The sequence below is a fragment of the Channa argus genome, chromosome 13 (assembly GCF_033026475.1).
Source record: "Channa argus isolate prfri chromosome 13, Channa argus male v1.0, whole genome shotgun sequence".
NCBI classification, from domain to species: domain Eukaryota; kingdom Metazoa; phylum Chordata; class Actinopteri; order Anabantiformes; family Channidae; genus Channa; species Channa argus.
This window is the reverse complement of record NC_090209.1, coordinates 7226757-7241172: the sequence shown is the minus strand read 5'-3', so window position 1 is coordinate 7241172 and position 14416 is coordinate 7226757.

Sequence of the window (14416 nt, the reverse complement as noted above, 5' to 3'; positions counted from 1 at the left end):
GAATGTTCACAAGAGTTATTTCCTAAATCTAAAATGATAAGTACAGATGTGTTCAAGAAGCAAACAGCCCATACGCTCCCATGAGCTTTGGGCCTGAATGTTACCTGCAATAATGGGCTTCCTGAGGACATATTCAAAGCATTGTGCTTTTTCTTGCATCCTGCTGAATGACAACATAAAATTGTGTATGTTACAAATAATGGCAGCATACTATTCATGCCTGTCTGATTCCATGTGAAACGTACTTTCCAAATGGCATGCCTACAAGATACGGTGTTGGCAGCTACTTTGTGCCCAGGGTGGATAACCAGTAAAAATGTCAATAAATCATCGGGTTTTGCTCAGAGTGGGAGGGCTCGAGATGTTTCAGGAAGTACTATGGAGCGGTTTCCTATTTAGCGTCCGTCTCAGTTGTGCCTAAGCTTGTCACAACAGGAATAACTAGGGGTTTAGCTGCTCTTAAAAAAAAAAAAAAAAAAGCAGTGACATTTTAAGACGATATTACAACTGATTACAATGACACTGTGCCCAGGAGGCCGATTTCTATCGGACACAAAGAACATGTCACACTGTAGATCGTATCACGCATCACTACGCAATGCTTTTTGAACAATAAGAGAGGCGGCACATAAAAGTCATATATTTCTAAAGGCATTCCTGCTGTAATATCCCCAAAATCCTCACATGCACTTTTCATTCACACAAGCTGTTTGGTTGCAGTGCTGTGACATAAGAAAGACAAGTGGAGTGGAAACAGCCCCAAAGATTCAATAATAGAATAAGATATTATCTTGCTGTTGGTTTAACAACTCAAATATCCTTTCTCTGAGTTCAATAAATCACTGCCAGTAAATTACTTACAGAGAAACAGTGAGGGATGCCTTTCAAGTGATTCATTTGCATTTTCATGGAGTGTTTTTGTTTTCTGAAGCATCCTCTGCTCCGTCATGGAAAGGTCAATGGGAAATGGTCGGTGTCTACTTCATCTGCATGAGCCAACTCTCAAGTTCAGCCAAGTAAGAAATAAGATTATCTTTATAGAAGTCAGTGTGAGAATCTGGCCTTTGAATCTTATTCAGCAGAGTATTAATGTCTTGGTGGGTAGAATCGGCCCAAACTGCTATAAAAATAACTGAAGTCTTGGGCAGGATGTTTTTCAATTCGCCGAACCCCTCATGTTTAATGGAAATTGAGTGTCTCACCTTTTACATCAGTTGATCTTAACATTTAATAGATTCTTTTAAGGATATTAATCTTTTCCATTATATCTTTGTCGTGGATAAGAGGGAGGCATATTTCTCTCAGGCGAAACAACTCATTAACTTCCCAGACACAAACCTCTCTACACCTGAGATGTGATATGAGAAAACTCAGCTGAAGAACAGAATAAAAAGCTAACAGTTTGCCAACGTAATGCATGCCTTTCTTTGACTTTTTTGCAAAGCTGATAATTTAAAAGTGGAAATGCAAATGCCTTTTTCTTCTATTATTTTCTGAGTCTGACTGACATTTACTGAGAGCTATCGGATCCCCATTTGAAGTCAAATGTCATTGTATGAACATTATGAACATTTTAAATTAACAAAGGGAGTATTGCAATATTGCAGTGTCAGGTAGAAAAAAATACAGCTAGCACTAACACATTTCAACATATGTAGCCATTCTTTTAGTCCAAACTGCTGATGACAGTCTCCAGAGAGAGCAGATGCTGTTGCCTTCTGGGTCTGGGCTTCACCGTTCCATACCAGTAACTGCTTCTGTGCCTCCTGAGATTTGCTACTGTAAAAACTGCTCTCTGTCGTGGCATCCAGGTGAAGGAAAACACCAACACACTACACTGGGCTTTTATTCCTGTCTTTAAAAATGTCATCAGCAGTCAGCTGTTATCTGGGTTAAGCACACGCGGCTGTGTTAATAATCGAGCAGATGTATAGCATTCAGCATGCCATGTGTGATGTGCGTTTCCTGCCCTTGCTGTCTTTGCGATCGCAGAATCAGATACGAAGGCATTAAACAGGGAGATTACAGCTTCTTTGAAATGATTTTTTGAAACGAGAGGAAATCTGGTGAGAAGACATTTTCTCCCCTAAGTCACACAATCAGTCACTTTCATTGCTTTCATTGTATCCTCCTCAGTACAGTTGACATGGCACATTGAAGTCATGTTGGCTCCATCACATCAGATGACAACCCAAAAATTGTTTGTTCATATAATTGAACTTGCCAGTCGTCCTCCTTCGATTCATCTCTCAAGATGAAGCCACATTTGCCTTAGAAACATTTACATTAGCAGTTGAATGGCATGAACATAATCATTCAGTCATGTTCCTGTATCAGTCCTATGTTATTTGTCAGGGATGCACCAATAGACTACATCACCACTTGTAAACGAGTTGTGTTAGTGCCCATATTTTGGTTGAAGCTGCAATTTATACGTGCATTTCCGTAACTTTTTCTGCAACTATAGGTTGCCAAAAAGAGAATCAGAACATTGAAATGATAAAGAGCAATTCCACCCTTCCAATATTGGCATTCAAAAAAAAGTAGAAAGTTGTTATGTGCTTTTTTCATATCAGGTGGCTGTTGTAGATACATAATTCAGGAAGAAATCAGTGAGAGATATGTCAAATCTCTGTTGGCCTTCTTTGCTGTCTGAAAGGGATTCAGCAGACATCTCATTCTACCCTCTCAGACAAGGTCAGAGTGTCTCATGCAACCTTTTGTGGAAAGCACTCAGCTCAACAATTGGAGCCTAAACTGTTTGATACCTGATGTTTGCACTCCAAAGGCAGCTCACTAGAGTTGATTATGGAGTCTCACCCCGGCACTCTCCATCCCAGAGCATTTGTTCTGGGCCACTGCTTACTGAATATGACTTGAACAGCTGGAGAAACCTCACCAGCAGAGGTCATCTAAAAACGTTCTGCTAGTGATAATGCAATGCAAGTGATCTAATGGTTGAATGGTTGAAAATTCACAGATGGAATTAGATGCCTCTGCTACAGTCTTTGCTGACTGTGAGGACAATATTGCACTTTCCCTGTCATGGAAATTAAACGAGAACCTGTATTTAAAATCACACACAGAAATATATTGCTTTTTTAAATTTTTTTAACACAAACAATATTGTTGCAGCACTTACATTATTGTTCTCCAGGAAGAGTGAATGTTAGTTACTGCAGACAATGTCAGTATTTAATTTGATTAGTAAAATATCTGTGTGGGTGTTCACTAACCTCAAACTCGGGAAAACCAAATTTGCATCCTAGTAAAAGAAATAACTAAAAATCTTGCCTTGAAACACAGCCCAACTCAATGTGCTGTTTGTTTTGCCTAATGTGTCTAAATAAGAATATAATTTTATCTGAAATTGGTTCTTCAAATCCATCTTAAAACATCCACAGCTTGACAGAGCATGTACATGATGGGCAAATCAAGAACTTGAGACTAATTTAAGGATGCTTTTAACAACTGTAAGGAGAACATTAAAAGTAAAAAAAAATGTATGGTACAGTATGTTATGAGCCAAGTTAAAATATTGTACGAGTTCTACTGCATTTCCATTTAAATGACATAGGCATTAATGGAATATTCCCATATTTTGCAAATACACTTCTTCACTTTCTTGTGTTGCATTAATGTGATTATGTAATTCTCTACATGGACGTGAACCAAGTGAATATTTCTAAATTCATCAAACACTTTCTTCCACGTGACTTTTGAATGACAGGGACATTCACATTTGATGTTAGAGATACTGTTCAGACAATTAAATATTATCTTGCCCAAGAATATCAAACGATCAACTCCTTCTTATCCCACAAATAAAAAAGGTTAATTAGTAAAGTACAGCACACAGCAGGCTGCAAAACAGCATTAGACAATTGTCTAGTGAAAGAATTTCTGGAAATGTTTTTGAATAAATTCCCGATCTGTTAGAGTAAACTTCATTTCACCATTACCTTGCTCACTATTTCTTTCCACCTCCACTAGCATAATAGGAAAATAGGTAATATAAAAACTGAAATTGTATTCTTTCCTCTGTAAAGAGAGATGATTGCATATCAAGTTGGCTGGTTGAAGTACCTCCTGTGTATGACTCCTGTGTGGTGGGAGAGGAAGCATTTTTCTTCCAACCAATGGAAGAGTGAGTCAGGTTTATGACTATAGGGAGCAGAGGGTGGCCTTTATTTCCCTGAGAAGAGTCATTATTATTGCCCTGCAAATTTATGGCTTACTTCTGGAGAGAACCTACCAGCAGAGTGCCTGTCATTTCTCTTACTACCTTATGCATTATTGATAAGTCTATGGTCCCATCATCTATTGTGTGCTATTGCCATAACTCAACAGCAGAACACATATACAATATATTGTAGATGTGCAGAGCGAGTTTCTCTTTTGTTCCCTCTACTGTATTTTACATCACTATTTTACAGGGACTTTCACGTGTTAAACGGAAGTTACAGCGATAGCAAGCCTGATTTTAACAACTTTGACCACTCTCCAAGAAAGTAAGTGTCATAATGTGTCTCCTAATAAAAGTATTATCTAGAACTGATGACTAGAGACACCTGGAAGAGGAAACATATGAGAATGATGCCCCTGAATAGCAACCATTTCCAAAGAAAATTATAGGCAAATCAAATTAAACTCAGTGTCATGAACAAATTTACACAGGTTTGACGCTTGAGTTCACATGGAGGTTGATGAGACACAGACAATAGCTTAAGACAGAATAGATGTGGGCTGTAATGAGCATGCTAATCCACAAGCAAGAAGCTCCAGATCAGGCACAGGGGACATGAGCGGTTTCTGTAATGCAGCTGAACTCAGTGAGGAGGGTAAATAAAAAAAACTAAAAAGTTACGTTAATTAAATCACCTCTTCAGATTTTACAAATAGAAATGAAATATTTAAAATTGACTTCAGAGGAAAACAGCTGCTTTATTGTTCTGTGGAAGAGTAATTTGTCACATGACAAAACCCAGAAAGACTAATTAATTAAAGGAGCCTTCAATTAATATGTCCTGATACTTAATTCTATTAGCTATGTACTCCACAGTTACATGGGAAGATACATCATCATGTTGTTAAAAATAATAGCATCTTGCAACAAAGGATGTCCTCCTTTGACTCTGTCCTTCACCTGGCCCTGAACGCTGCTGCTGTTCAAAGAAAAAAAAAGAGCATTCAGGCTCAGGCATCTTTCATTCTCTCTTATCAAATTGCTTGTAATGCAGCTGTCGTCGGACATATGGATGCACAAAACCCTAGATGTACGTATATGTTAGTACAATCAGATACTCACAAGGATCAGGACTAACCAAGTATATCGCTCGTGTTTTATTTGGCAGCTTTGGCACATGTGCACCAGTACCTCTTTCCTCCAAAGCTCGGCTCACTGAAGGACCCTTCAGTCCAACAGCAATCATCCTATTTAGACAGCTGAGAGGGCTGCTTTTCTGAAACATTCTATTGTGCAATGCTGCCTGAGCTTGTAATCATGCTCTTCACTCTGCAACCATGAGGTTAATTTTGGTCCTTTGTGGACATTTTGATTATTTGTAGAAGTCAACTGGAAAACAAGCATGTTTTTAATTTTAAACTGTCAGCATTCAACACATTGTCTCATACTTGTGAATATTATGACTTGATGGCATTAATTTTTTTCCATATTGTAAGTATGAACCTTTAGAGCCTTTTGTGTACACCATACGTACTACGTACATTTTTACATTTCTTTTTTATTTAAAAATAAATACGTAACATATTTGAAGCTGTACACGTGTTGATGCGTCTAAGCTGCAACAGTGCAGGAAGATAAAGACTTAACAAATTTGTTCATTAACTTCCAACTTTCTGAAGCTGCAGCCAATCCATCACCACCGAACAACCTTATGAATACATTACAATGTATTAATGCTGATTGGCTGCACAGGAGTCAGTTTGTGAGTTATGTTGTTTGTCATTCTGTTGCATTAGCTCCTTCAGGTGATGATGCATACTCCTCTCCATTAAAAAGATAGATTACACTGCAACTGCTTGCTAAAATCTCAAATGACTGAAGATGTCCAAACTAATTTTAGTATAATTTTCTACACGACACAAAATAAGTAAAATACTGTAACTTGTTGTGTTAGGTGGAGTTTCAGTTGAGCTATACACACACATAATGAAGAATCCACAAAGATTTGGTAATGTAATGTGTAAGCATTATAAGGTTGATTATTGATTTGCTTTGGCTGACAGGAGCAGAAATGGCTATGGAACTGTTGAAGTGATGCATCTGGTTCAGTAACGTTAATGTGATATTATGGATGGCGCTAATGAAGTTAGGAGAGTAAACCAGCAATTACAAGTCATTACTTATGATAGAACTGTTTAGAAATACAGATTGTGGCTGCCGTTAAGCTACAGCTGAAGACATACAGCTCGAACAAATGGATATCTGGTCGAGTTATAGTGCAAAAGAAGACCCAGTGTCAAGAAAACAATCAGTAGTGACACTTAACCCCAAGCTACAACCAAACAAAATGTAATATTTTGACCTTTGACGTCAGTTGAAGGCTCTGCCAGAATCAGAATAACATGACAACTAAACTGTGATCACAAGGTTAGCCTTTAATTACCAAGAAGGAAATTTTAAACTGTTAATTATGTGCAAAGGTAATATCTATCAGTATGTAAAGCAGCAATATTCACTGGATGTCACTGTATAAAAACATTTCAAATGACTTTGATTGATCAGTTCTTCTATTTAATCGTATAGTGCTGCTTCCATTTTAAAAATTGCGTTTTACCATATTTTTACTGTGGTAGAATTGGTAAAAGTTTGGTTATTGGAGTCTGTCAGATCTCCTGGAATTCAGCACTGAAACTCAGTTTTTAAATGAGTTATTTTTGTCGTTATAGTTTTTTATTTGTTATTCACAGTCAGTAGAGTGAAGAGTACAACAAAAGGCAAAAGTGTGAGAACGGACATGAGCACATGCTGTGCTGCTTTTACTGCCAAACCAAAAGAATTCTCGCAGTTTTAAACTGAATAGAAACATGTTGCTTAAACACTGCCTTCAATAAAAAGTGAAAATAAATACACAAATAAAAGAATTATCAGCGAGTTCCAGTCTGATATAATGTTTTTTCCTAAGAAGGCAGAAAAAAGACAAAGCCTTGATCAAGCATAGTATCTTGTGTTTCATATCTTGTTTTGACTCTGCTTTATTTTGAAGAATCCCAATTGTTTGACTGCTTTAATTCAATCTTTTCCAGCTGCCTTTGTTAAGCTTTTCATTTCGGTTTTAGCAGAAGTATACTGTATAAATAAATATTAGAGGTAAAATTTATTTAGAAATTGATTTTTATTAGACTCCAAGGTTTGTTGTACTCTGTACTTATTGTCAGTGTATTAGACTGGGCTCCCAAGAAAACTACTAACGTGAGTAATTGTGACAAGTACTGCAAAAAAATAAAAAATAAAACTCTCAAGTTGTCTAACAACCATGAGTTGGCATGATAGTCACCTGTTCAAAGCTTTGTTAGTGTTGCCTTTCTCTAACTCTATCTAAGTCTTTTTTGTGCCTAAACTTAACCAAAACAAACAGAACTGGTGAAACAATAGTTTATTTCAAAAATGAATGTTTTGCAGTCCCTAACTTTATGTTGTCCTGCCAGTAGGGGCATCAAACCACAAAGTCTTGGGGCAGCACGGTGGAAGAGTGGGTAGCACTCTTTGCCTCGAAGCAAAAAGGTCCCAGGTTCAATCCTATAGACTGGACAGGGCCTTTTCTGTGTGGAGTTTGCATGTTTGCCTAGGTTTCCTCCGGGTGCTCCGGTTTCCCCTACCACTAATAAAACATATGTAAGGGACCATGTCAGGTTGGCCCATAGTGGCTGCAGTCACAGCATCTCAGGACTAACCCTCCATCTGATCATCTGACAGAATTTTGTTGTACAGCTTTTATGCATAATGACAAATAAAGTACTTTACCTTTAATTTACCTTTCACACATCAAGCTGACAATCAGCCCAATGTTGGGCCATTGATAAGCATTTGTCATTCTTAGATTGTTTTTACACTTTTGGTAAAGCTGAGGACACAGGAAGAGACTAAGCAAGACTTTCAAAGATGAGACAGTTGATACATAAAAGACGTCTTTTTTTACTTTTACATTATGGGAAGAGGACACACTTCATGAGCTAAATCGTGAGCAGCTCATGACTGGCTGGGAAGGACTGGAAGTTCTGGAGCATCAAACTCCTGGGATCCGATACCAAAACAAATCTGGTGGTACTTTTTAGCGTAACACTTTTCGCTAAAGGAACAAAAGACAAACAAGTGATGAGATCCTTTGCTTAAAAGTGAGGACACTTGTTATATCACCCACGTGGGGGAACGAAGGTAAAATAATTTTTAAAGTTTTACGACTAATACCAATCGTAAATATTAATAATGTTTAAAAACAATTTGTGAGAACAACTGGCAGCGACTGCACACATGTAATAATTTTCTCTGCGAAGTGTCAGCACTAGGTCCGACCTGTCGTCATAACACAATCACATTCATAATCAGCCTTACAGTCATTAAGTGTGTGCCGGCCTTAAGACAGACGACTCCGATTGGCTGTTCAGCTTAAGGAATTAATGCTCAGACTTGCCTCATTGTTCATTTTATACTTTGACATGGACATCTAGAAAAGTGAAGCTCTGTAAAACATTACATTGTTTATGGTTCAAATATCTACAGTTCTATCTTCTGCTTGATGATGACTACCAACAATGGCCACCTGCTTGTAAAGAGAGTTAATTCCTCTGATGCATGTGGAGAATGTACCTGCTAGGTGGCTAATGGCTGTAGTCTTCGCGATGTGTTTAAATGCCCCTTATGTCTCAGATGAAGGCAACCTGAGGTCAAACAACAGTCAGCCTTCAATGCTAGTAGTTATTTGATGATGGCTTGGTGTATTTCTGCCCTTATTTCCCATTGGTAAAGAATTTGTTGCAAAAAAATCCCAACAATAAATTGCCCTTTCCTCAAGTCTCTGTAACTTTCCCATTCTCCCTTGTGGCACTCAGGTCCGAGCCCATTGGTGTGAGACATCTCCTGGAGATGTCATTAAATTGAGGTCACAAGTAGCTGATTGTATGTACAATAGTTCCATGTGTTTAAATGTGATCCGAACATTCCTTAAGCAGTTTGAATGATAATGGTGACATGACAGTGTTATTGTTATTGATCTCTGGAAGCTATATTAGTTATGTTAGTAGGATACATAATTTGTTGGTTGTAGTCTTGTATTATAGTAAGCCTGTTGACAGTAATACAATACTAGATACCACCAGCTTTCTCGATTTACAGGTATCTTATTTTAATGAATTTATTTTGCTTATCCTTGCCAAAAAAAAAAAAAGAAAACAACTTCCTTCCAACCTAAAAAGGAAAATTAGTTTTTGAACCACTTTCTTTCCTCTTGTATAACTATTGACACCTTTAAAACAACTTTGACCACTTTAAGACTGTTGTTCAAGTGCATGAAATCTAAAAGATAAAAACCCATTGTGTTCATACTGTGGGCTACACACAAAGGCATTGGGTTTCTATTATCATTTCTTTCTAAAAGAACCCATAGGTTCTAGTTTAAAAGACGTTTTATTTACTTGTCCATATGGTTTATGGGTTTCTAAATGGCCCCACTTCTCTTTAGGAAAAGAATGGGAATTTAATCACACACCTTTGGCGAGCTTAGCGAGGCAGCTGTGACAGTCAACAACCTCATCATGTCAGCCTGAGACTCAGGAGAGACTGCCCTTGAAACACAAAGAATCTCTGAGGACATTGATTCACTTCAGCCACTGTGGCACTTATTCACGATTACAAGAGCCCAGTGTACTCAAATATCTTCTCTGCGCACACAGGCATCTGTACTATGACATAGAGCACTCTAGATATCAAAATCAGTTCGTCATTAATGCCCCCTCCCATAGTCCCTGAGAGCACTACTGTCTTTACAATTTTAGTCCAGGGTAATGATACACTTAATTATTCTAGGTCCTGGCCACAAACATGCAGATGACACAATTGGTAAGAGAATCCTAGTATTACAAGTTTTCCGATGTGCCATAACATAGATGTTATGAATGAATCAGGTACTGCATACGAGTTTGCAGTTGATTTGTGCCATCATGTTTCATCCTGCTTCTCATTTTGAGGCAAGGACAAGCCGATACGCCTCAGTTGCTCTTATAATTATTTCTGCTCCTCTCCCTTTTCCATGCCCAGTCTCTCTGTGATGCTCTCAGTCTCAGCCCAGGCCTGGGTGTTAGTCCCTGAGGACGTGATGCTGCAATGCCTATCTCAGGCGTCTGCAGATGGGGGATTGGGGACTATCTAATATTCAGTACAATTTTCTAAATCAAACTGAGGAATTAAATGAAATTTCACAATGCTATCTCTCAGGTCAAGTCGGTCACTTAAGGGTGCTGCTCTGATAGACTGCTAACACCATCCACTTCCTTTTCATCATCCACATACCACAGATTACATCTGAGTGCATGTGAGCAAGATGTAAGGATGCTGCAGGGCTTGTGGGTAGTTTGTCATCCCTTTTACTCTTTAGCTCTTCAATCAAAAGTGTTTACATAGCAGTGTAATTCAGTGTGATATTCAGAGGATAGATTATAATCCACAGGCCAATCCTTGCATTCTTCTCATAATTCTCACACAACAGCAGCCCCGTCGCCAGACATGCAAGCTTTACTGGTTGCCTGTGTTCACCAGATAAAGAGGAACAATGGTTCTAATAGGCAGCAGAGAGTCTCCACAACACCGCACATTTAGTATTCTCACAAAGGCTAAATGTATTTTGAGTGGCAGATTAAGAATATTGGTCAGGGGCTCTGCATTGTCAACTCTGAAAAGTGGCGTAAATGTGCGTTTGGATGATAATTCACACATTCTTTAGCTCGGCAGCAGACAAAAAGCTGCTCTGTTCTCAGTATTGGGAAATGTGTTTCACTGATTGTTAATTATGGGTAGCATAATCTCATTAAGTCCTTCTGCTTTGCGACTCAATTTCTTTTACAAGCATTAGTCATGATTGAGTAGTTTAGGAGTTTAAGTTCCTCTTTTGTCTGAGTTTTAAAAAATGTCCATCTTCATAAGAGCTTGGTTTTGTCGCATTTGTATTCCACAAGGAAGCCTGATGGCCAGCAGCTGCAACAGCACAGCTTGCCTGATTGAGTGTCTGTAATACTGAACTGCCTTGGCATGAGAAAGATTGTGAAGGATTCAGGAAGATGGTCCTCATTTCTACATTGTTGAGATTTACTTAGACCGTATGATGCTTGCTTGCTTTTTACAGTCTCACAGCCTGAGTGTAAAGATGCTTTACTTCATGCAGCTCCATATTTTTAGAATAATGGTGAAGGACCTCTGACAACGTAGACAGAGTCCTAGAGATGAGTCCACTATGAACCTTTCAACTGAGTTTCAACTCAGTCTTATTAGTCTGACCTGCAGCATTGCTGTTTTTGTTCACTTTCACAAACTAATAATCAGCAAACTAATAAGTTAATTGGTTGAGTGACACCTTGGACATGTTCTGGCATCTTGAATTGATGAATTAAGCAAAATATAGTTAACATAACAACATTTGGTTCAACTGTGGTTAATCATATCTTTGTATTTTTAACAATTTATTGAAATTTTATTGAACTGAAATGTAGACAGTGGTTCAACGTACTGTACTGAAGTTCTTTTTTGAGGTATTTCTACTTATATATTTCTATTTTCTACTTCATATTTTGACACATTTCAGAGATTTATTAGGCAACTGTTACAATCATACATCATTCCACCACATTTATTTGAGAACTACTATGTATAGGTGCTGGTAACATTTCGGATTTTGATCACGTAGGCAAACGTTACATAATCATCACACTTTTTTGATGCTAAATGTGAAATTCATAAGCTACTATGCAATATCTATAGTATTAATATTATTAAAAAATCAGCTGCATTAAAAAGATGAAGTCATGCATTAGTAATCATAATCAAATAATAATTCAATAATTCAATGATTGATTGATTGAGCTGTTCTGCATAATGAGTATTTTAACTTTGTTACAGGATTATTACAGGAGTATTTTACAATGTGGTAATGGTACTTTTACTTGATGTGATCTACTTTTTACAACACTTTATGTAGAGGACTAGAAGTGTAAAATGGCTCTAAAAATACTTGGCTGAAGTAACACTATCTCACATTTTTTCTAGTTTCCTTGACTGTGATACACTGGTTACTGTATGTTTGCTCCTGAACATGTGAGTGCATTGTTGAACAGATTTCAAATCATTCAGGCTGTGTTCTGTGGATTTTTGGAGGCTGCGAAACAAAATTTAAACTTTCTCTTCTGTTCATATTGAGGGGATGTTTTAGACGTGGGAACAACCGGCATTATCCGCCTGTGAATATCTGTGCAATACAAAGGATCTGAGTTTTTCTCAATATTTAGGCGAGCAGGATTTCTGTTATGGAACCTGTTTGGAAAGATTATTGATTTTGAGAGTAAGGTACTCTGTGCCAACACCTGATCTCTTTAAATCTTGTGTTTCATCAGGGTTGAGAGTCACTTAAGAGACGGTGCAGGACATGGTGTCGCAAGTGTCTGGAAAGTGTGACTTGGATAGACGGTCATGGCAATTGTTCCTCCTGCAAGAACATGTCAACACGCCTTGTGTATGTGTGCTAGCTGACCTGGCCATCCGTGTTTATTTTAGACCAGTGATGTGTCAGTAATAGCCCCGTCCACAGGGCTGATGAATAAACTCTTAAGTTTGTGGTATTCACATGACGTTGCCCTCCCTTCGAGTGTAAACATTGTGAAAACAGATTAGTTATGCTGCAGTGGATAAAGAAGATTAGTAGAGATTTTTAACAAACACGTTGGATTAAATAGACAGTATCACAGCCCAGCAGTGTGGTACAAACAGAACTTGGGATGCAACTGCTCAAACCAGCAGCGTGGTTAAAACATCATCTCTCAGCACGGTAGCAGTCATTACAGGGATTGGACGCTGAACGGCCTGGATTCAATCTTCTCTGTCCCAATTAAAGTCAGATTTACTGCCATCAGTCACCGTTCATCACAGTAATTATATTCAAGCTGTTCAGTGGGAAGATGATACAAAGCTTATGGGAACTGGCACTAATTGGAGGTCTTCACTTTCTCACTTTGTGCCTACTCATTGACCCATCTATCCACTGAAATATTTGTCACATATCTACATAATCATATTGATAATTCATTGATACTAATATTTATGCTTCTCTCAGCCCAGCAGAAATGGGCACTTTTGGGTAATTTACTTAGACGAAAAACTGCTTTCATTTTAGGTCAAGCTTTGTTAACTATGTACACTTACATAAGGGCAAATTTGAGGTATATGTACTTTACCTGAAAGTATTCCTTTTTTCATCTTTTTTATTTGTACGACTCTGAATTTCAGAGGATTTCTTTTTTTTTCTCACCTTCCAGAGCTCATTTCTCTGCTTTTGATTATTTGTGGTATTGGTATTTTTAGCTTCCGTTAAGCATCTACCTTCTCCACTGCAGCACAATGTGTGGAAATGATATACATATTTACATACCAATTTTAAAATGCGGTGTTTTTAGGGTAAAACTAGAACTTGATGCATCTATTGTTGGGTTTTAAATCATATGTTGGTTTTAGCGCAATAACAGAGAAAAGTTAGCACTGTGAAAAGTTAATTTAGCATTGCGTTGGGGCTATACATACCGGGATCCAAAGAAGCGACCACCCACCCACTGAACTTAAACTGTCTATCTGATTTTCAGATAATGTTATCTAAGGTTTTAAATAAACATATTGATTCACTTGCATAAGCAATTTTCATCTATCTGAAAAAGAGAGTCAATATGCACCTTGCAGGGACATGATAAGGAAGGATCATTTAAGCATACATCTATAGTAATGGCCTTGTTCCTCCCCTGAATGGCTCACCCAATGTATCTTGCATTGAAGATGCTCAGGGCTTAAGGGCTGTAATCATGCAGTGGGTTGAAAAAGAAAATTTGTCCTGTGGTGGGATGATATGACCTGGCATGAGATCAAAACGTAATGTGCTGTCAGGTATATTCCTTGTAGAGTGCAAAACAGACAAGTTCAGAATGTGAATCTTAATTATTTTAACTCAATCACAGTACACATAAACTAAATATATGGTGCCAAATTCAATGCACAACCAATAAAAAGTGTCAACATATTGACATGTTTGGAGACCTGGCCTGTAGCTGTGGCAAAAGTGCAAACTATTTTTTGTGCCAGTGAGGCTAAGTCTTCAGTCCTGCAACCATACATGCAAATGTAATCCTATTTTTAAATGCACATAGGCCT